This window comes from Meles meles, chromosome 1, assembly GCF_922984935.1.
Source record: "Meles meles chromosome 1, mMelMel3.1 paternal haplotype, whole genome shotgun sequence".
In the NCBI taxonomy this organism is placed as follows: domain Eukaryota; kingdom Metazoa; phylum Chordata; class Mammalia; order Carnivora; family Mustelidae; genus Meles; species Meles meles.
The window spans coordinates 86,962,739-86,985,239 of record NC_060066.1 but is presented as its reverse complement, the minus strand read 5'-3'; the positions used below and the strand labels follow the sequence as shown (position 1 = coordinate 86,985,239).

Below are 22,501 nucleotides of genomic sequence, written 5' to 3'. Positions count from 1 at the left end.
TAATAGGATGAATCACATATGGACCTTGCTGACAGTTATTGACTAATAGAGGACTAACAAACAAATAAATAACTCTGAGGTAGAAAGCAAGAAGTGCAGATAAAATGCTCATAGAAGCTTTTTTTTTTTAAAGATTTTTTAAAAATTTTATTTGACACAGAGAGAGAGATCACAAGTAGGCAGAGAGCAGGCAGAGATAGCAGGGGTGGGGGGGAAGCAGGCACCCTGCTGAGCAGAGAGCCCTATGTGGGGCTCAATCCCAGGACCCTGAGATCATGACCTGAGCCAAAGGCAGAGGCTTAACCCAGTGAGCCACCCAGATGCCCATAATGCTCATAGAAGCTTACAGGAAAGAGAGTATGTATGCCCCACTAAAAGACTGAGAAAAAAATCTTGAAGGATATTTGAATAATATTTGAATTATATTCAAATAATTTGCTAATTTGAATAACATTCAAATAAGGATATTTGAATAATGCCATGAACGAAGAGCTGGACTTATGTATGTAATGAGGTTCTGTGTTGCATGTAAAGGAAAGGACTTCTGCTTGGAGGATGCAGATAAAATGAGGAAGTAGAGTTTTGTGATGGTCACATATGAAGGCTCTAGGAGGCTAGGTTGATGAGGTCGTATTTAATCATCAGTGGGATGTGGTTAAGGTGTTTTCCACAAAATTAAGGTAGCATTTGCATAACATTAAATGAACAATTCAGTGACATTTAGGATATTTACAATGTTGTGTGATAACTCCTATCTAGTTTCAAACATTTTCTTCACCCCAAATTAAACCCCATGTCCTGTAAGCAGTAATTTCCCATTCCCTTGCGCCCCCAACCTCACCACAGCCCTTGGCAACTACCATTGCGTTAGGGTTTCTGTGGCTCCACCTACTCCAAGTAATGGATTTATTCAGGATGTGTCCTCTTGTGTCTGGCTTCTTTCACTTAGCATAATGCTTTTGAGGTTCATCCACAGTGTAACATGTATCAGCACTTCATTACTTTTTATGGCTGAATAATATTCTGTTGAATATATATAACACAATTTGTTTAACCATTCATCCTTTGATGGACATTTTATTGTTTCCGTCTTTTTGGCTATTGTAAATAGTGCAGTTATTAACATGTACATGTAAGTATTGTTTTGGGCACATGTATTCAGTTGTTTGGGGTATATATCTAGGTATGGAATCGCTGGGTAATATAATAATTCTGTGTTTAGCTTTCTGAGGAACTGACAAACTGTTTTCCTCAGTAGCTGCTCCATTTTACATTCCTAACAACAATATACAAGAGCTCCAGTTTCTCCACATCCTCACCCCCACTTGGTTTCCACTCTTTTTTTTATTATTACCATCCTAGTAGGTGTGACATGGTATCTCTTTGTGGTTTTGATTTGCATTTTCCTGATGACTGATATGCCAAACACTTTTCATATGCATGTTGGCTGTTTATGTTTCTTCTTTAGAGAAATGTTTATTCAGGTCCTTTGTCCATTTTTTAATTGTGTTATTTATCTTTTTGTTGTTGAGTTGTACAAGTTCTTTATATATTCTAGATGCTAGTTTCTTTTCAATATATGATTTGCAAATATTTTCTCCTATTGCGTACATTGTCTTTTTACTTTCTTGATAATAATCTTTGATTCACAAAGGTTTTTAATTTTTAATTTTAATTTTTCACAAAGATTTTTAATTTTTTATGAACTACAATTTATCTACTTTGTTGTTGCTCATACTTTTAGTGTCATATCTAAGAATCCATTGTCAAATCCAAGATCATGAATATTCATCTGTATGTTTTCATATAAGAGTTTAATAGTTTTAACTCTTATATTTAGGTCATTAATCAATCTTGAGTTAGTTTTTATATAGAGTGTGAGGTAGGAATCCAACTTCATTTTTTTGCATATGGATATTCAGTTGGCCAGCCACTATTTGAAGAGACTACCCTTTCCCTGCTGAATGATTTTATCACCCTTTTTGAAAATTAGTTGGCCATAGATGTATGGGCTTATTTATGGACTCAGTTTTATCCCAATGGCTAATAGGCCTATCTATCCTTGTGCTAGTGTTCTGTTGGTTTCATTACTGTAACTTTTTGAAATCAAAAAGTATGACACCTTGTTTTTTTCAATATTGTTTTGGTTATATAGGGCCCTTTGCAATTCTATACGAATTTGAGGATCATTTCTGTAAAACAAGGCTGTTAGAATTTTGATAAAGTTTGCATTAAAATTATTACGGGATTTGAACAGAGAAAATGATGTGGCTAGAATTAAATTGTCTTAGACAACATTCTACAATCTGAATAGAAAAAAAAAAAGAGAGGAGTCTGGGAGACCATTAAAAAAGTTAGCAACAACAGGAAGGCTCAGACCTATGTTATCAGAGTGTAGGAAAGGGACAAATGCCAGACAGGCTGTGGAGGCAGACTTGAAGGGACTTAAGAAAGTGGTCCATTCATTTAATGATTTGCACCCCATCGTTATATGCCCCAGGCCCTGCAGATGCTATGGTAAACAAGATGGATATGTTATTTTTACTTTCATGGACCTTGAACTCTAATGGGGCAAGAACAGGGGAACAGTAAACAGTGAAATAAAGAGCAAATTGTGATAGCAGTGCTGTGACAAAAATGAACAAGCCACTATTATAGAGGTAACAGAGGAAGGCCTATTTTATATAGGAAAGGCCTCAATGAAGAAGAGCTATTTATTTATTTATTTATTTATTTATTTATTTATTTATTTATTTTTCAGTAGGCTTCATACCCAGTGTAGAGCCCAGTGTAGGTCTTGAACTCACAACCTGGAGATCAAGAGTTGGATGTTTAACCGACTAGGCCACCAGGCACACCCCGCCCCCACCTTTTAAAAAAGATTTTATTTATTTATTTGAGAGAGGGAGAAAGAGTGACCATGAGCAGGGAGGAGTGGCAGAGGGAGAAGGAAAAGCAGACTACCTGCTGAGCAGGGAGCCTGACTCTGAACTCGATCCCAGAATCCCAGGATCATGACCCGACCCAAAGGCAGACACTTAACTGACTGATCCACCCAGGTTCTCCCCTTTTATTTTTTTTTTTAAGATTTTATTTGTTTGTTTATCTGTCTATCTATCATCTATCTATCTATCTATCTGAGAGAGAGAAAGAGAGACTGAATGGGAATAGCAGAGGGAGGGGACAAGAAGACTCCATGCTGAGCACAGATCCTGAAGCGGGGCTCAATCCCAGGACCCTGAGATCATGACCTGAGCAGAAATAAAGAGTCAGAGGCTTAACTGACTGAGCCACCCAGGTGCCCTTCTGTCTTTTTGTGTGTGGGCTGATTAGTCTGGTTTAACAATTTGACTAATTTTTTTAAAAATATTTTATTTATTTATTTGACAGAGAGAGAGGTCACATGTAGGCAGAGAGGCAGGCAGAGAGAGAGGGAGAAACAGGCTCGCCACTGAGCAGAGAGCCCGATGCAGGGCTCCATCCCAGGACCCTGAGATCATGACCTGAGCCGAAGGCAGAGGCTTAAACCACTGAGCCACCCAGGCGCCCCTGACTAATTTTTTTTAATTAACTTTTGGTCTCATTGATTTTTCTCTTTTCTCTTTCATTGGTTGTGCTCAGATCTTTATTACTTTCTTTCTTTGTATAATACTTTGCTTTAATTTGCTCCGTTTGTTTAGTAAGATAGAAACTGAGGTCACTGATTTGAGAACTTTCTCTCTTTTTTTTTAATGTGTATTGTCTCCTAAGTACTGTTTTATTGCCATCCACAAATTTGGATATGTTGTGTTTTAATTTTCATTTAGTACAAAATATTTCCTAGTTTCCTTTTGATTTCTTCTTTGACCCATGGGTTACTTAGAATTGTATATTGATTTCACATACTTGGAGATTTTCCAGATGTTTTTCTGTTATTAATTTCTAATTTAATTTCATTGTAGTTAGAGAACATACTTAGTATGCCTTAAATCCTCATAAGTTTATTGAAACTTGTTTTGTGGCCCAGTATATGGTCATAACTATGGTCTATATGGTAAGTATCTTGCATGTACTCAAAAAGAATTATATTCTCATGTCTTTTAGTGATCTATAAATGTCAGGTTAGGATGGTTAATAGTATTGTTTAGATCTTTTATGGTTAATAGTATTGTTTAGATCTTTTACATCTGCTATGGTCTGAATGTTCGTGTCTACCCTCAAATTCATAGGTGGAAATCTTCACCTCAAAAGGTGATGGTATTAGTAGGTAGGGCCTTTGGGAGATAATTAGGTCATGAAGGTGGAGCCCTCATAACTGGGATTAGTACTCTTACAAAAGAGATCCCACAGAATTTCTTATTCCCTTCTATCAGGTGAGGACACAAAGAGAAGATGCTGGCCATATATCAGGAAAACGGCCCTCACTCAACCCTGCTGGCCCCCTGATCTCTGACTTCCAGTCTCCAGAATCTATAAAAATTAAATTTCAGTTGTTTATAAGCTACACAGTTTGGTATTTTGTTATAGCAACCCAAACTAATTAAGACAATATCCTTGCTGATTTTGTACTGTTTTTATGAGAGTTTTTAAAACCTCTAAAAATAGCATATGCCTATTTTTCCTTCAAGTTGTTTCATTTTTTTTCTCATTTATTTTGAAACTCTGTTATTAGATACATAAATTATTAGGACTTTTTTTTTTACGATTTTATTTACTCATTTGATAGAGCGAGAGAGAGAGAGCACAAGCAGGGGAAGGAGCAGAAGAGAGAGAGAAGCAGCCTTCCTGCTGAGGAGGAAGTTCCATGTGGGGCTTGGTTCTAGGACCTGGGGATCATGACTTGAGCTGAAGGCAGATGCTTAACCAACTGAGCCACCCAGGCACCCCCATAAATGTTTAGGACTTTTGTGTCCTCAAGATTAATTGATCTCTTCATAAATATGAAATGATCTTTTTGTTCCCTGGTGATATTATTTGCTCTGAAGTCTGCCTTATGTGATATTATTATAGCTACTCCAGCTTTCTTTTGACTAGTGTTACTATGGCATATCTTTTTCCATCCTTTTACTTTTAACCTGTTTATGTCTTCATATCTGAAGAATAGTTTTTTGTATGTGAAATATAGTTGGGTCTGGTTTTATTTACCAGTAAGACAAATTTTAGTTGTGTTGTTTTGACTATTGCTTTTAATGTTATTATTGATATGAGTTAAGTTTATCTGTGTCCTCTTGTTACTTGTTTTCTATTTGTCTTATGTGTTCTTTGTGTCCTCTTTCTTCTTTTCCTACCTTATTTTGGGGTTTGAGTATACTATTTTAATTTATTATAGTCTATCTTCAAATGAATTATGCCATGTCACTTATCGGAGGCTTACACCTAATTATACAATATACTTTTCAATAATATACTTCCATGTCTCTCCACCCAACCTTTATGCTATTGTTGTCCTACATTTTACTTACATATAGACTATAAAACCCATAATAAATGATTATGCTTGTTGTTTTAAGTAATTATCTTTTACAAGATTCTAATTGTAAAAAAACAAGCACATCTCTTGTTACTATTTTCACTGTTCTTCATTTGTGGTACATATTTCCATATATCTGGAGTCATTTTTTTAAAAAGATTTATTTATTTATTTGTCAGACAGAGATCACAAGTAGGCAGAGAGACAGGCAGAGAGAGAGAGGGAGAAGCAGGCTCCCCGCTGAGCAGAGAGCCCGACGCGGGGCCCGATCCCAGGACCCTGGGATCATGACCTGAGCCGAAGGCAGAGGCTTTAACCCACTGAGCCACCCAGGCGCCCCTCTGGAGTCATTTTTTGTGTGTCTGATGGACTCCCTTTAACATTTCTTGTAGTGCAAGTTTTCTTGTTACAGTCTCAGTTTCTGCATCGGAAAAAAAAAATCTTTATATTATCTTGAATTTTGAAAGATATTTTTTGCTGAGTGTAGAATTCTAGGTTAAGAGCTTTTTTGTTCAGGACTTCAAAGATGTTGCTTCACTGTCTTTTTCTTGCACGTTTCTGACAAGAAATCTGTCAATTTTACTCTCGTTTCTCCATATATAGTATGTCCTTTCCCCCCTTTTTTTGCTTTATCACTGGTTTTTAGTAACTGTATTATGAAATATCTCTTTGTACTTTCCTTTGTGTTTCTGATGTTTGGGTTCATCAAGCTTGTGAGATCTGTGGGTTTATAATTTTCTTCAAATTTTGAAATGTCAGTCATATTTCTTCAAATGTCTATTCTGATCTTCCCCTAGCTTAGTTTTATCGTCTCCTTCATGGACTTCAGCTACAAGTATGTTAGGCTCCTTAAAGGTTTCCCATAGCTTATTGATTCTCTTTTTAATTCCTTTTTCTCTCTACAGTTCATCTTGGAAATTTTATTTTGTGTGTCTCCAAGTTCACTAATTCTTTCTTCTGCAGTGTCTGTTCTTCCATTAATCCCATCCAATTGTATTTTTCACCTTAGAGATTGTTGTTTTCATCTCTAGATTGGATTTAGAATTTTTTTTCTTTTTTTTAATGTTTCTTTTATTTTACATTATTTTAAAAAAATTTTTTTAATTTACTTGACAGACAGTGATCACAAGATCACACAGAGGTCACAGAGATCTCAAGGCAGAGAGGCAGTCAGAGAGAGAGGAGGAAGCAGGCTGTCTGTGAAAGCCTGACATGGGGCTCATTCCCAGGAACCTGAGATCATGACCTGAGCTGAAGGCAGAAGCTTTAACCCACTGAGCCACCCAGGTGCCCCGGATTTAGAAATTTTTCTATACCTTCCTTGTCTCTACTTAATTTTTAAAATATATTACCATTATAATAACTGGTTTTAAAAAAATTTTTTTAAAGATTTTATTTATTTATTTATAAATTATACAGAGAGAGAGATTACAAGTAGGCAGAGAGGCAGGCAGAGAGAGAGGGAAGCAGGCTCCCCGCTGTGCAGAGAGCCCGATGTGGGGCTTGATCCCAGGACCCTGGGATAACAATGGGGGCCAAAAGCAGAGGCTTAACCCACTGAGCCACCCAGGCACCCCTATAACTGTTTTAATGTTCTAACTGCTATGTCAGTTGTTAGTTTCACTGATTTTTCTCATTATGAGCCATATTTTTGTTTCTTTGCATGCCTTGCAATATCTGATTGAATGGCAGATGTGAATTTTAGCTTATTGGGTGCTGAATATTTTTGTATTTTTATAAATACACCTGAATTCTAATTTGAGATGCAGTTAAATAACTTTAAAATAGTTTGATCCTTTTGGATCTTACTTCTTTTTTTTTTGACAGCACCCAAGCAGCATTTAGTCTAGGGCTAATTACTCCCCAATGCTACAGCAAGACCCTTCTAAGTACTCCATTTCATTGAATTGGGAGGTTTCTAGTTGGCTTGGTGTGAATAGCCATTATTCCTGGCCCTCTGTGAGTGCTTAATACTTTTCCTTTTAATGTTTTGAGATGGTTTGTTCTTTCCGTGACCTTGAGGACAAGCATACATTGATCAGCACTGTTGAATTCTCAAGGAAGAACTTCTGCAGATCTCTGGGATTCTCTGTGTTGTTATCTTTTTTCCCTATCTGAGTTACAAACTCTTAACTGTCTTGTTCTCCCTGGTCTCACAGTTCTTGCATATCCCTCTTTTACTGCCATGGCCTTAAAGTTCTCTGAGGTGATAAGCTGGGACAAATCTTGTTCATTTCCCATCTCTGAGACATCAGTCTCCTTCATTTGCCGATACCCATCTTGAAAACTGTTGTTTTATATATTTTGTCTGGCTTCTTTTTGTTGCTGTTGTTGGTTCAGGTGGGAGAGTAAATATGGTCCTTGTTACTACATCTTGGCCAGATTTAGAAGTTCCCTTAAGGCTCTCATCTTAATAATTACTTCACATTTTTAGAAGAGGAAGAAAAACATTCCAAGAGTTTATAACCAGTAGCCTCTGGTATAACCAGCCTGTAAAATGAAGTGTGACTGTTGTTTAATCTGCCTATTTAATACTTTCTAAACATCCAGAATATTATAAAGGTTTGCTGTGGGTAGTGATTTATAGATTGTTTGAGCCAGACTTCAGAGCTCTGGGGCCTCCTTTAAACATGCCAGTGACATTTTCAAAACACAAGGGGCCATTGATAGATTGCAAATCAGTTTTCACTCTTACTTGGTAGTCATTCTGCAAACTTGGTCTTGCTTCTACTTTTGTCATCTGGGTAAGGTTGCAGTTAAGGAAAATTTACTCTTTAAAGATGTTAGTATATGAAGGGCGCCTTAACATAGGCAGTTTACCATGATTTGAGGGTTTGTTTCTTGGACATCAGAAACCTTTCTAGTCAAACTCTGAGAAGCGCTGTGTGATTCTTGTTTATCTTATTCTTCAGAATTTATTTGAAATTGAAGGGAAACTCTTACAATCTTATTTGCATGAGAAGAAAAGACCAGTATTTTAATTAAAGCAAAGGAGAGAGTGAGGGCTTAACGAAAGCTGAAAATAATCATAGACTAATGACTATCTTCTAAGCACTTACTCTGGGTATGTCACTTGTTTTGGCAATGCGGTGACAAAAGAATGGGTCAGCCACTTTTTATTTTTATGTACCTCTGTGAATCTCATAGATTTAGACTTCAAAACAAATCTTATTTAATAGCAATTTATTTTCCCTTTTCTTTTCTTTCTTTCATTTTTTTTTTTTTTTTTAAGTAATCTCTACATCCAGCGTGGGACTTGAACTCTTGAACTCAAGACCCTGACCAAGATGAAGAGTCACCTGCTTTCCTGACAGAGCCAGCCAGGCATTCCTGTTTCCCCTTTCTTAAAAATCAGTCACATCTAACTGCCCATCAGAGCTTTGGTTAACATGAAGTAATAGGTGTTATTGCAGTGTCATATAATTTCAGATAAAAACAGAATCCTGGGGCTCCTGGCTGGCCCAGTCACTGGAACATGTGACTCTTGATCTTGGGGTTAAGTCTGAGCCTCATGTTGGGTATACAGATTAATTAAAAAATAAAAATATAGGAGCATCTGGATGGCTCAGTGGGTTGGGCCTCTGCCTTTGGCTTGGGTCATGATCTTGGGGTCCTGGGATGGAGCTCTGTGTCGGGCTCTCTGCTCAGCGGGGAGCCTGTGTCCCCCTGCCTCTCTGCCTACTTGTGATCTCTCTGTCAAATAAATAAATAAAATCTTTAAAAATACATATATATTTTAAAAATAAATGAAAATAAAAATATAAATTTTCTTAATTAAAAAAACCAGAATCTTACAGTTATAGGTAATTTGAACAGCCTAATTATAGATGAATATATAATTTCTTTTAGGCTTTTGAGATACTGAAAATAGCTTTTTGTTACTTAACTGCCTGGAGTCTGGGGTTATCCAGGAAGGAGCTTACAGTTTTAGAGATAAATATAAATAACAGAAAAAAAACAAAACAAGGTAGGCCTGCTAAGTGCCACATTGAGTGGTGCAGATCCTAAGTGTTATAGCATTTTATTGGATAGAGAGGTCCCCGAGCTGAGCTATCATAATCTGAACAGGTAGCTAGGACTAAGAAATATTCTGAGCTGGGAAGCAGTGGATATCAATGTTCAGTGGCAGGAATGTTGGCTGTATGTTGTGGATACTATACAGTGAAGAAACAGTCTGCCAGAGTACTTGGAGATTAGGTAGAAAAAAATAGGTGAGGGTCAGATCCAAGAACCTGAGTTCTTTGGTTTTGTTTTACTCAGAGATGGCAGTGAAAGTGAGAATGTTCATTGAAGAGACTCTGTAATGGAAAAAGCCAAGAACCTGATGACCAAATGTGAGGATTGAGAGGGAAGAGTCAGAGGTTTTGAGCTAGGACAAGAGTTATCATTATTGCAAATAGAAAAGTCTGAAAGGAGAGCTTGAATGAAGTGATGCCAGAGATCCCTGACGCTTTTTCTAAAAATCCCCAATTTCTCTGTGTGGCTCCTGACTGGAGAGCACTTTCCTTATGGTCCTTTGCCCTTAATTGCTGAATCTTGCAGGATGAAATTAAGTTTGGAAGGGTATTTAGAGGTCATGAGGTCACCTGGCCCAATCTCTTTATTTTAAATATAAGCAGATCTGAGGCTTTGGATATTGTGACTTCCCTTAGGGCCACACAGCTAGGCTGGCCTCTTGGCATTGTTTTCTGAAATTCTCCCAGCAAATGCTGCTTGTTAGCAAATTGAGCCTTGTGTTTCCCCACCATAATTTAATTAGTGTTTGACTTGATTTCTCAAATAGTTTTTCACGTTCAAAAATCAAATAAATTAATAGTTAAAATAATTCCTTCTGAGTGGTCTGATTTTTCCCTTTATCCATACATGTAGTCACAAACCTTGCAGTACACCGTGGGCATTAATGCCAAACTCGGCCTGCGTTGAGTATGCTCTCTTGAAAAGTGCCTGAGCTATTTGAGGGAAGAAGGAATGAGTAAGTCTGAAGTGATTCCTACTGAGAGTTCTTTCCAGAATTTTCCCCAAAATGAAAAACGAGGATGTGTGGTGGAGATCAGTAAAGAATTCGATTGCTTTTTTTCCCCCTCTCAATTCTAGTTCTTATGACCTCTCATGCATGGAGCCCGGAATTCATGAGTTCTACCCTGCCTAAGGAGAACAAGATTAGCTAATGCGCTTATTAAGTATAAACTCCGTTGCTTTAAGATGTCTCACCCAGTCCTACACGTCAGCTGGAACCTGGGGAGAGGGCCTTCACTTTCCCCTCCCATGTCTCTTTCCTCATCTTGCCACATGGCTGCCTGTCTCCCTTTACCGGTTCCCTCTGCCTCCGTCCAGCACTCCCTCCTTCGGGGTCACACACCCCCAAGCCCTCCCGGCTGCATCCAGACCGTGGCTTCACTCGGGTCCACCGCTTTCTAGCGAGCGAGGGACAGAGCTGAGTGTGCATAAGCCCCGCCCCTAGCCTTGGACCAAGCTAGTGGTCTGGATGGTTCCATTGATTGGTGTGGGCGGGGCCTGGTGTGAGGGGCGGAGTCAGGAGGCCGGGCCAGGGCTGGGAGGGTGGTGGGCCCCCCTGGGGGTGGGAGGCGCGGCACCGAGGCCCGTAGAGTGTGGCGCAGCTGTGGTGGCGCTTCCCGCTCGCTATACGTCGGGCGAGGGTCCCCGAAGGTAAGCACGGGAAGGGGTCTGGGCGCCGCGAGAGCCAGGTGAAGGAACCCCGCGGGCTTGTTCGAGCCAGGTGTGGTTTGGTTGGACCGGCCCCTGGGCCACTTCCGTGCGTAGTAGGAGCGCGTGGTGCGGCTGGGCGGCCCCCTGGCGTGAACCCCCAGAGGCAGGGAGACACCGGGTCCGACCTTAGTTTTGCAGCACTCGTTCACGGCATTACCGCCGGGACAGAGCAGGTTTGGGTTGCTCCACACACTTCTTCCCTAAATCTCGAGAGACCTCAGGTACTGAGATTTTTTTTTTTTTTTTTTAAAGATTTTATTTATTTATTTGACGGAGAGAGAGATCACAAGCAGGCAGAGAGAGAGGAGGAAGCAGGCTCCCTGTGGAGCAGAGAGCCTGATGCGGGGCTCGATCCCAGGACCCTGAGATCATGACCTGAGCCGAAGGCAGCGGCTTAATCCACTGAGCCACCCAGGCGCCCCAGGTACTGAGATTTTATGTTAAGAGTCTAGTTCGTGGCTCAGGACTGGAAGAGAAGCTCGATAAGGAATTTGCAGTGCAGCTTTATTTTGACTTCGGTGTTTTTCAGTTTGCAAGAAGAGTGCGACTGGTAATGGGACTGTTCCTTAAACAGGGACGCCAGGATTTATATAGGCAGTGTATGGTGAAAGTTAAGATGTCAGGCTTTGAAGCTAGAGTGCCTGGGTTTGAATCTCTTCGTTAATTGTGAAAACTTGAGCAATCTGTTTAATTTCTCTATGACTTTGTTTCTGCACATGTAAAATGGGAATAGTGATAGTTCCATCCTTAAAGGATTGTTATGAGGATTAAGCAGTCAGTACTTAATTCCGCCTGATGCATAGTCCACAATAACGTTGGTTATTTTCTTTATTATGCATTTAGATGGGCATTGATCTATAAAGCTGTCAACACCGGAAAATCTTTCCTCGGAGTCGTAGCTAGAAATGTTTGGGAATTCCTTTGGAATTTCAGAGACTGAATCCCGCCAGATAAGGTCTTACTAGTTTTCTCATCTACTAGAGATGTGATCATCCACCTGGTTTCAAATCTAATCCTCCCTCAAATGATGCAGAAGCTTGAGAGTCTTAAAGGCTGTTCTAAAAGAGGGATGAAAAAAGGCAGCACTTTCAGAGAGGGTATCCTCATTTTAAACACCAAGCTCTGGTAGATTTGTTTAAAAGAAGGTCATTATCACTTTTATACGAAACTTACAAGTTGTATTATTTGGGATGGGTACTTATTTGTACTATTATTGCAAAAGGAGGTAAACCAGAGTACCCAAATACACAAATAACCTAAACATCATAGGAATGGTAATTAGCCACATCCAGTCTTGGAATTGAAGGGAATCTGAAAAATCACAACAGCTGCCCTTTACAGATAAGGATGAGGCCCCAGGATCCAGAATCAATAAAATGCATAAATTAGCCTAGAATTCAGTTCTGCTGAACAACAAATCATAAAATCAAAGAATGATATCAATTCTGGTTTTGATAATTGTACTGTTTTTATTTTTGACAGTTTTATGGTGCTGTGAATGGTTTTTCTCTCTGCAGCATCCTCCTTGGTAGCTTAATTGCATGATTCATAATCATTCTTCACCTTTGATTTAAATCACAAGTTTCAAAAGTTGCTACATCAATGATTGCTTTGAGAACAAGATGATTGTCTTCTTAAGGTTTGTACAAACATGTTCTAACAGTGCTTTGGTTTTGTTGTTTTAAAATGTAGTCCTTTTCTCCCAGGTAGGGAACATAAAAAGCCAGTGTAAACAAATTGACCTACTAGGCAGTTTGTTATCGCTGTGTTATTGGTGAAGTTTTCTTGATCTGGTAGGACAGAGTCAGGAAGTGGAACACTACATACTAGCCCAAGGAAACAGGACTGGGTCACCAAAGAGATACACTTCAATTGCTGCTAACTTCAAAAGCATCAAGAGTGAAACTATATGAAGATATTTCTATGTTAGTTGCTGACTCTTTCTTGGCGCCTTGCGTGGTTCACTCCCTCACCTTTAGGTATTTGTTTAGATGTCACTCTCTCAGTCAGACCCTCCTAATTAAAATTCCATACAACCCCACTCTTCCTATAATATATATTTATCTCTCTATTTACTTGTTCATTATCTCTTGTCTGCCAGTGGAGGGTAAGTTCCATGTGGGCCATGGTGCTTACCAGTTGTGTTCACTGCTGTATCCTAAGTGCCTGGAAACAATGCCTGGCACCGGAAGGTGTCAGATTTGTGCATCTGATGCAGACATTTCCAGCTCGGGCTAGTATTTACTTTAACCAATTTGCTGTCATTTTGCCTTGCTCTCCTCCCCCCTCTCCCCATTCCTAGTTATTTATTCTGGTTACCCAGAAATAAAACCTTGATGCAATCTTAATGCCTCCTTCTACCTTGCACTCCACATGCAAATAGCTATTACTTATTTCTCAGGTCAGTTTTTTGCAAACCTGCCATTCCTGTTGTTGCCAAACCCCAATTTCTTTAAACTTTCCTCTATTTCATTCCATTCTCTACACCTACAACCTTTCAAGTTACCTTTTTGAATGCCTTTACATCCTCATCTGCACAATGAAACCCAGAGTGAGAAGCCTGGCATTCAGAGTTCTCTACATAATTCAAACACACTTTTCCAGCCTTTGGCTCCTATATGTAAGAAAAGTGATTTCCAGTTTATACTTGTAAAATAAGGCTTTAATGATAATGCCATGTAAAAGCTAAAGGTGAATGTTGTGACAGTTTCTCTTTCTGTTTTTACCTAGTGGAGTGGATCTTTTCCTGTAAGTGGGCAGGAATTCAGACAAATCGAATGGATGGATATTCTTTGTACCAAGGACTTTTGCTGCCCTTTCTGTTTTCAGTGCCCACCCTTCAGATCCTCCCTCACATGTTACAACCACCCCAGATACCTAAGAAAAGTTCAGTGGGAAGTGTTTTGTTTTGTTTTTTCTTCCTCTGAATTCTAGAAACTTTTCATACTTAAAGAATTTATCACAGTCTGTTTTGCATTGTAGTTCTTTGGGCACTTATCTTTTCTTTTTGCTACATATTAGCTCCTGGAGGACAAATACCATGCACATAAAAGTTCCAGTTACTTTTTTAAGGAAAAATGACACCCACTTCTTTGTTTTTTAAGTAAAAGTGAACTTAAAGTTCTATTCTATAGGTCTTTAAATCATTAAATATTGAACTTCAACAATCATTTCTATAATATGGACAATTAAGGAAGGAGGCAGGGGTAAATTCAGTACTACATAAAGAGATCCAAGTGAAGATACTGAGATCTGGATTCAGAGAAGGAAAGAGGTGTAGGGAGAGCAACGTACCCAATACCCACATAATTGGACACACAGAAGTTTAAAAAGATACACAAAACTAGTAGGGCAAGACAGACTTTATGGAGCAACATCTGCAGCTTTGGTTTTTCTTGTGGGGGAATTATTCCTAGCTTTATTTTATTTTTGCATCTCTACACACAGATAATGTCACTGTGCTTTGTTTTCTGAACTGGGTAAGACTGAACTTTCTCTTCCTCTTTCTGGTCTGCAGAATGTAGTTTACTTGCTTTCTCTTATTTTTAAACTAATAAAATGTTCATACTTCTTTCTTATTTTCCTGTATATACGGAGAAGTTATAAGCCAGAAGATTTTAGTTCTTCAGAGAAAAGAGACGGATGGAAGATACTTGAGTTTATCTATTGTGTGAAGCTTCCGGTTTTATTATTTGATATCAGCATTTGGTTCAATATATTTTGTTTCATTTCATTATCAACATATCCTTGCACATACTCCAGTTGAGTGAATGCTTTTATTTTGCGTGTGACTTTTTCTGATAAATTAAAACTTGTCTCTAGGACGTCTATAGACGTTTCTGAAATTTAATTTTCTTTCCCGTTGCCTCCCAACCCTCGACTGGGGTTTTCCCATTCTAGAACATGCATTAGCCTAACTTACTCTCTTTGTTCTTGATTATGAGTGTTTACAGATGTTGACTAAATTTATTTTACCATTCCTAGGATGAAGCTGCAGGTTCTATTGGTAGGTAAGAGTTGGTAGGGAAAATATATAAAAAGTCCTAATTTTTTTAATGTTAAAACTTTAAGGTAAAAATCTGCATATTATTTTTACTAATAAGTAGCTAATATATGTCAGGACTTAAAGCTAATATACTACAATTTAAATTTAGATTCAAATCTTACTGTTATTTAAATTTCTTCTTTTGTGCTAACCAGTAAAGTTTTACTATCAGAAAGAGTCTTAAAAAAAAAAAAAAAAAGAACTTGAAAGCAAATATTTGCTTTGGAGTAAAGTTTCCTTTATCATACTGTATCGGCATCTGTGTTTACCCTGAGTTCTCCTTGTTTTCAAAAGCCTTAGTTAAGGGTGCACATCAGATAGTATCATTCATACAAATAATAAAAGATGGGGCCCAAACTAATTACACATCTCTAGCACAGTAAACACTGTGTAAGTATCTGTTAAATAAATCTATATTTTTCAGGATTTTGTTCAGGTACTGTAGCATACTAGTATGTTTAATAATGGAATTAATAATGGAATAAAGAGGAAAATGGGAATTTTTGACAAATGGGAATTTTTATGTGCCTCTCTCCACCTGTTTGTTGAAAGAATAAATGAAATGTGTACCACCCAGTACATGGCAGTATGAAAGTCACAATTTCTACAGTCTAGTCAGGGAGGTTCTCAACCTACAAGATGTAATCTTAGATGATTATAAATGCTAAAATGGAAGAAACCAGGGTGATGACAAATTATTTTGGGGAAGGAGCACTGTAGTTAGGTGGTCCTGAAGGCTTGTTGCAGGAGATGGCGTTTGAACAAAGCCTCAGTGTGATGAGCTGGAGGGAGAGAATGCTAATCAGAGGGGACGCAGGTACAAGAGATGAGATGGGAGAGAGTGCTCAGTGTGTGTGAGAAGTAGGAAGGAGGCTGTTCCCACGGGAGTCTAGTGAGTAGGGTTGTGGGAGGCACTGGTGGGATGCAGCTGGAGAGATAAGAAGAGATTAGGCCATGCGAGTGTTTGTAGGTTATTAGCAATAATTCAGAGTTGGATTTTATTCTAAGGTCAGTGGGAAGCAATAGAAAAGATTTAAGCGATAGGGTGAAATGATCAGATTTATAGTGATGAAGAAAATGTCCCTGGTTACTAAGAGAATAATGGATTGTAAGGGGTAAGAGAGGAAAGAAAGAGAGCAGATTGGAGGTTCTCTAAAGAGACTATGAAATGTGATAGTGATTGTTGTCTTTGTGGGGGGTTCTTTGGCAGTCATTTGTTTCGTTTTTGGTTCCCCCTCATTTTTCCCAGTCTTCCCAGCCAGAGAGCCAGAGCAAGACTTCTTAGGACCTGCAGTATTTTATCACTGCTAATTGTGTGAAATTCCACGTTCCTTTTTCTCATGTCTCATATAATCATCCATCCACCCATCACTCTGCCAGTGATCACAGTCCTCCAAGAATCATCATTGAAAGTGTTCTTTGTTCCTGTCCTCCTGGAACATATACTGGGAGTGTGCTTTCCAATGGAAAAGCTTGGGAAGCCAGGAATAGGGCTGGTGTTCTGGTAATGGGGAACCCAAGGCAGTGACCTTAGGAGGCTGAGAAGGATAGAGCAGAGCATTGCAGCTTCAGTGAACATCTCTACTCTGTCAGTTCTGGAACCTGTGGAAGGACATGTTATCATTTGGACTCGGTTTAGGACCGTCTTCCTTATCCTGGCAGCTTCGAGTCTAGTATTGGAAAACAGAGGACCATCAGCTGTTCCTCCTACCGCCTCACTCAGTCCTTTCCTTAAATATCTGTATTAAATGGAGCCAGTTTGAGAAAACCAACAGACTCATGTAACTATTGTCAAAGTTTTTGGATACGCCTTTCAAATTGCTGGGTGCAGACTGTTCTTCTATATTATGTCCCAAATTGACTATTTTACGCATATCTTATTTCTAATTCATGTATCAATTTTCTTTATCAAGAATCAGGATAGTACCCCTGGAGATAAAAATACATTATATGTTTATTAAAAAAAAAAAATTTGGAAGGGGAGGCGAACCATAAGAGACTATGGACTCTGAAAAACAACCTGAGGGTTTTGAAGGGTCAGGGGTGGGAGGTTGGGGGAACAGGTGGTGGGTAATAGGGAGGGCACGTTTTGCATGGAGCACTGGGTGTTGTGCAAAAACAATGAATACTGTTACGCTGAAAAAATAAATAAATGGAAAAAAAAAAAAAAGAATCAGGATAGGGGGTGCCTGGGTGGCTCAGTGAGTTAAAGCCTCTGCCTTTGGCTGGGGTCATGATCTCCGGGTCCTGGGATCGAGCCCAGTATCGGGCTCTCTACTCAGCGGGGAGCCTGCTTCCCCCTCTCTCTCTGCCTGCCTCTTTGCCTACTTGTGATCTCTATCAGGTGAATAAAGAAAAGCTTTAAAAAAAAAAAAAAGAATCAGGATAAATAAAAGGTACCTCAAATAAGAGATGCGATAAACCTTGGAAAAACTAGGACTACTTTGTGATTACACAATGAGGGAAAAATCAAAGAGGGGGTGGAGTGGGGATTAGAGGAAGGATATATTAGTAAGGAAGGAAAACAGGAAAAGTTGTAACTGATTCATCCTGTGATATGTGTAGGGAGAAGGTTACTATGTATCTTCAATTTTCAGATCCTGTTAGATTTTTAATCTGTTCTGCAGTGAATTTAATTTACAGATGTGACAAAGATGTGCTTTGTTTCTGCTGGATGTGTTTGGAGCTAATATTCTGAAAGGCAGAAGTGAAACAGATACAGATTATATACTATTACAGTAAGCTTTCATTAAAGTAACTAGTTAGTTTGGAGTAAGAATTCCCAAGGGGCTTTTAATGTAGTTTTAAAATGAAATCCAACTCTCTTGGCCTGTTCTCAGGAATAATTCCTGCCCCTTCCCCATGCCTATTCCTTTTCATAGTCTCTGGGTCAGTCCCCATTTTCCAAACCATCCCTATGCCATGCCTCAGGTCTGAACAGGGATTTTCTTTTGTCTCTTTGTCAGTTCCCTCTTTTAGGACCCTTGTTTCCAAACATCCAGCACCCGGTCCTGTCACCTTGCTGAAGAAAATTTGTAGTTCTTCCAGGTTTGCGTCCTGCCTTTTGGAACAGAATTGTTCTTAATTTCCTTTTATGCCTTGGTGTAAATCACTGAACCCCTCTCTGCCATATTAGTTGAGAATGGATACTGATAATTATGAATGTATCTGTCTTGTAATTTTGGGTAGGGTCCACTAGTCAGTGCCAAACAGTATCCATGATGTGTGAAAGAAATGGAGTTAAGAACTTCTGCTTAAATTTTAGAGGTAAAAAGCTGGAGAATCTTTGGATTTTCTTATAAAACATTTTTTTGGGTATCTGAAACAGATGGACAAGATCCAGGACAGTAATTTTATATAATGGACAGAAAGACAGGCACAATGGTAAAGGGGGAAAATGCTCTAAAAAAGGCTTTAACTGATATTTACTATACTGGAATTGAAATAAAAAACTTAATTAAAAAAAAGGCTTAATCCATGCTGATCTATTTTAAGCAGTATTTTTTTTTTAAAGATTTTATTTATTTATTTGACAGAGATCACAAGTAGGCAGAGAGGCAGGAGAGAGAGAGAGGAAAGGAGGCAGGCTCCCCACGGAGCAGAGAGCCTGATGCAGGGCTCCATCCCAGGACCCTGGGATCATGACCTGAGGCGAAGGCAGAGGCTTTAGGTCACTGAGCCACCCAGGCCCCCTAAGCAGTATTTTTAAAAACAAAAATTTAACATAACATGATTTTGGACAGTTTTCTGTCATGGTGTTTCATCCCTATTTCCACTTTTTATTTCAGAATTTAAAAAAATTAAACCTATTAATAATTTTTTTAAACTTTCTCCCTGCCCCCCCTTTAAAAAACCATATCCTGTAATAGCATCCTTTCTTATGTCCTTTTTTTTTTTTAAGGATTTTGTTTATTTATTTATTTGACAGAGATCACAAGTAGGCAGAGAGGCAGGCAGAGAGAGAGGAGGAAACAGGCTCCACGCCAAGTAGAGAGCCCGATGCAGGGCTCTATCCCATGTGGGGCTTTATCCCAGGACCCTGAGATCATGACCTGAGCTGAAGGCAGAGGCTTAACACATTGAGCCACCCAGGTGCCTCATCTTGTGTCCTTCTTATTTCACAATTTAGCCCTTGATCGTCCTTGTGGTGGGTCCAATGCTCAGGGCCTATTCTGTATCCCACACTCTTGGTTAGATGTTGACATATGATGTTTTATGAAACTAGGCCACTCCTGGTACAGTGCTACACAAACCTGACCCCTCCTGGTGACAGAATCAGAAAGCTGCTTTTCCTGCGCATGGCTTTCTTTTCTATAACCTGATAGCTAATGGACACTTGGCGTTCTCCCATCTTCACCCTGTGTCTCCAAAGGTGATTTAGAAGAAGAGGATGCATGCAGTAGTACTGTAAGGAATTGAGAGACAGTGTGTGCACACCAGGCTCTCAGGTCAGAGCTATGATCACCATACAGGGCTACTCCCTGAAACTGTGAGAATGTGGACCTTGTAGCCTAGGTTTGTTCATCTGTAAAATCCAGGTAAAGATATTGATGTGTCTTTATGAGGAACAAGTGATGTGTTAGCTCTAAGGCATGCCTCAAATAGTGCCTAGCATTAGTACTCAGTAGATACTCGTTTCTCAGCCTCAGCAGTATTGACATCTTAGGCTAGATGACTTTCTGTTGTAGGGTTTGTCCTGTGATTGTATGATGTTTAGCATTGTCTTTGACATGTAGCCACTTAGCAACCCCCCAAGTTGTGACAACCAAAAATACCACGGCATTGTGCACTGTCCCCCTGAGGGGAACCACTATCACCATACATAAATACAATATTCACTAGCTGTTAGTCTACCTTTGCAAATCACTGTCCCTCCTAAAATCTGGCTGGTCCCTGAAAGTTCTCTTCTCATCTAATCCACTTCTTTTTGTCATGTTGGATTTGTCTGAGTTGATTGGCTAGGTGAATATCAAGGTTAGTTCTTGCATTCTGAGTTAGTATCTGAACTTAGTCTCATTAGAGCCACATGACCCACCCCTAGGTGAGCCTGCTGCCCCTGGGAACCAATCTGCTAGACCATATTGTGATTCTCCAGCAGTGAGGGCAGATTCTTTTCCCATTCTTCTTCTTTTTTAAGATTTTTATTTTTTTAAGTAATCTTTGCATCCAACGTGGGGCTTGAACTTAAGACCCCATCAAGAGTTGTGTGCTCCACTGACTCAGCCAGCCAGGTGCTCTCCTACTCCCATTCTTCTTTTGAAAAGCCTAACATACCTGTGAACCTCCCCCCAAATTCCAAGTTTTATCCCCCCTGAACAACTTCCCTTTTTATCATTTGTTTTTAGTTTTGGGTTCTTGTATCAGTCCTCTTCTCTGTTTTATTTCCCTGACTGGCGGTAAGATGATTTTGCAGGATTTTAATTGCTTCAGTTTCACAGAATAAACATAGATTAGGTTATAGTAATAGCAGGGTATCTTTTTCATAGTTTCACTCCTGACCACTTAAGAATAAATTTATGAGCCTTCATTGATTTCCAGAGAACTCTTTAGAGCATATATATGTGGTAGAGGCAGTGTGGTATGAGTCCTGAAGGCAGACCACCTGGGTTCAAATCCTGAACCCACTACCTGGGGCAGATTACCTTTTTCATGCTGAAGTTTCTCCTTGGTTTTCCTGTCAGTAAGGCTTTGGTGAGGAGCCACAGTCTGGCTTATATAAGCTTAGCTACTAAATATTAAATGTTGTTAGGTTACTGGATTGATTTGGCTTGAAGGAAAGGAAGACCTTATTTAAAGTGAGACAGTGTAGTATAACAAACAAGTATGTATAGATTTTGGAGGTAGTCAAATTTGGACTTAAATCTGAGCCATTAACTGGATAGTAACTTGGACAAGTGATTTCTTTCTTTAAATAATAATAATAATAGTTATTATTATTATTATTGGGGGGCAAGTGATTTAATCTCATTGTTTTTCTCCAAGCAGCATCCTCATTTCCAACATATGATTTTAGCTTCCTTTTTCCAGAGAAAATTCAAGCAGGCAAGTGTGATCTCTTTCAAACTTCTGCTACAGTATCTGCCTGGCTTTATTTTTAGTTAGGCTGAGAATATATGACAGTCTTCATTTGTGGCCCTTCTCTGTCTTTTCGTGGTATACCATGCATACATGTAACATCACACTTAGTGAGGTATTGAAATTTTTATATTGTTTATCATTCTTCCCCATGAGATAAGGTCTTTGCAGGTAAGATTATCTCTTCTCTTTGTATTTCTATTGCTTAATGCCTAAGGAATGCCTAATAAGTATGTTGAACAAAGGAATAAAAAGTAATTTGAAACAAATGGCTATGTATTAGATCCAATTTATTGACTACTTACACAGAGCTAGGTCTTTTTCTTATCTCATATGCTTAAACAACCATATGAAGTAGGTGTTGCTAGCCTCATTTTCCAGATTAGGAAACTAGGGTTTAGATTAATTAATCTTGTCCAAGGACTGAGGTGGATAATTGTAGCATTTTATCCCCACAGGACAGAATCATCTCTCAGGAGTTTTTGGCCTTAGAGGAAGGAACCAGTACTACCAAACTGCAGCCTGCTCAGGAGGGAGCAAGATGAGCAAATGTTTCCCGCCCCCCATCATGCCAGAGGCATGAAATCAACCAGCAGCTAGAAAGCAGGGGGGCCTAAAGTGTGCAGGCTGTCGAGGTCAGCATCCCAGGGCATGGAGGAGGGTGGATATGGATCTGAACAGACAAAGAGGATATCCAGCTGAGTCCTCCCCTTCCTGTCCTTCAGTATTCCCTCTTATACTTTGGGCATAACACTTATGTTCCTAACTCAGGGGAAACACAGTCTGTCACTGACAGGCACTGTATTCAGTGCATTCACACTCCCACCTGGAACCACTGCCAGTGTTCAGAGAAGGGAACAGAGAAGAAAACTAAACTAAAACAAAATTGCTATAGTCTTGGCATCTGTAGCACAAAATTGCTATAGTCTTGGCATCTGTAGCTAGTCTTTTGCCTCAAGTTGATAATAATACCTATTTTATATTCCCCTACCCTCTTCCAACACCTTAGCTTGTCAGAGTTTCCTGGTGGAGGACCCCAAACATTCATTCCCACAGGATCCAAGTCTGTTTATTGAGTTGCCAGTTTTCTATTGACAAGTACTGTTAGACATGGCCCACCGAATCTCCTTAATTCAAATGTGTGTGTGTGTGTGTGTGTGTGTGTGTGTATGTATTTTAAATTTTATTTATTTATTTGACAGACA

General features: G+C 39.2%; 1 protein-coding gene across 11 annotated transcripts in view; it reads left to right on the top strand.

Moving 5' to 3' along the window:
* The window catches only part of SGK3 (serum/glucocorticoid regulated kinase family member 3), a 183,164-nt gene that overhangs the window by 83,131 nt on the left and 77,532 nt on the right, over positions 1-22,501 (top strand). Inside the window, exon 1 of one of the 11 annotated variants that reach the window (XM_046020120.1) lies at positions 11,037-11,116. The exons of the other annotated variants lie outside the window; for them this stretch is intronic. The gene's annotated coding sequence lies outside the window, so the exon portion shown is untranslated. Of the gene's footprint in view, positions 1-11,036; positions 11,117-22,501 lie in introns of those variants that run through there. 11 annotated transcript variants of the gene reach the window in all.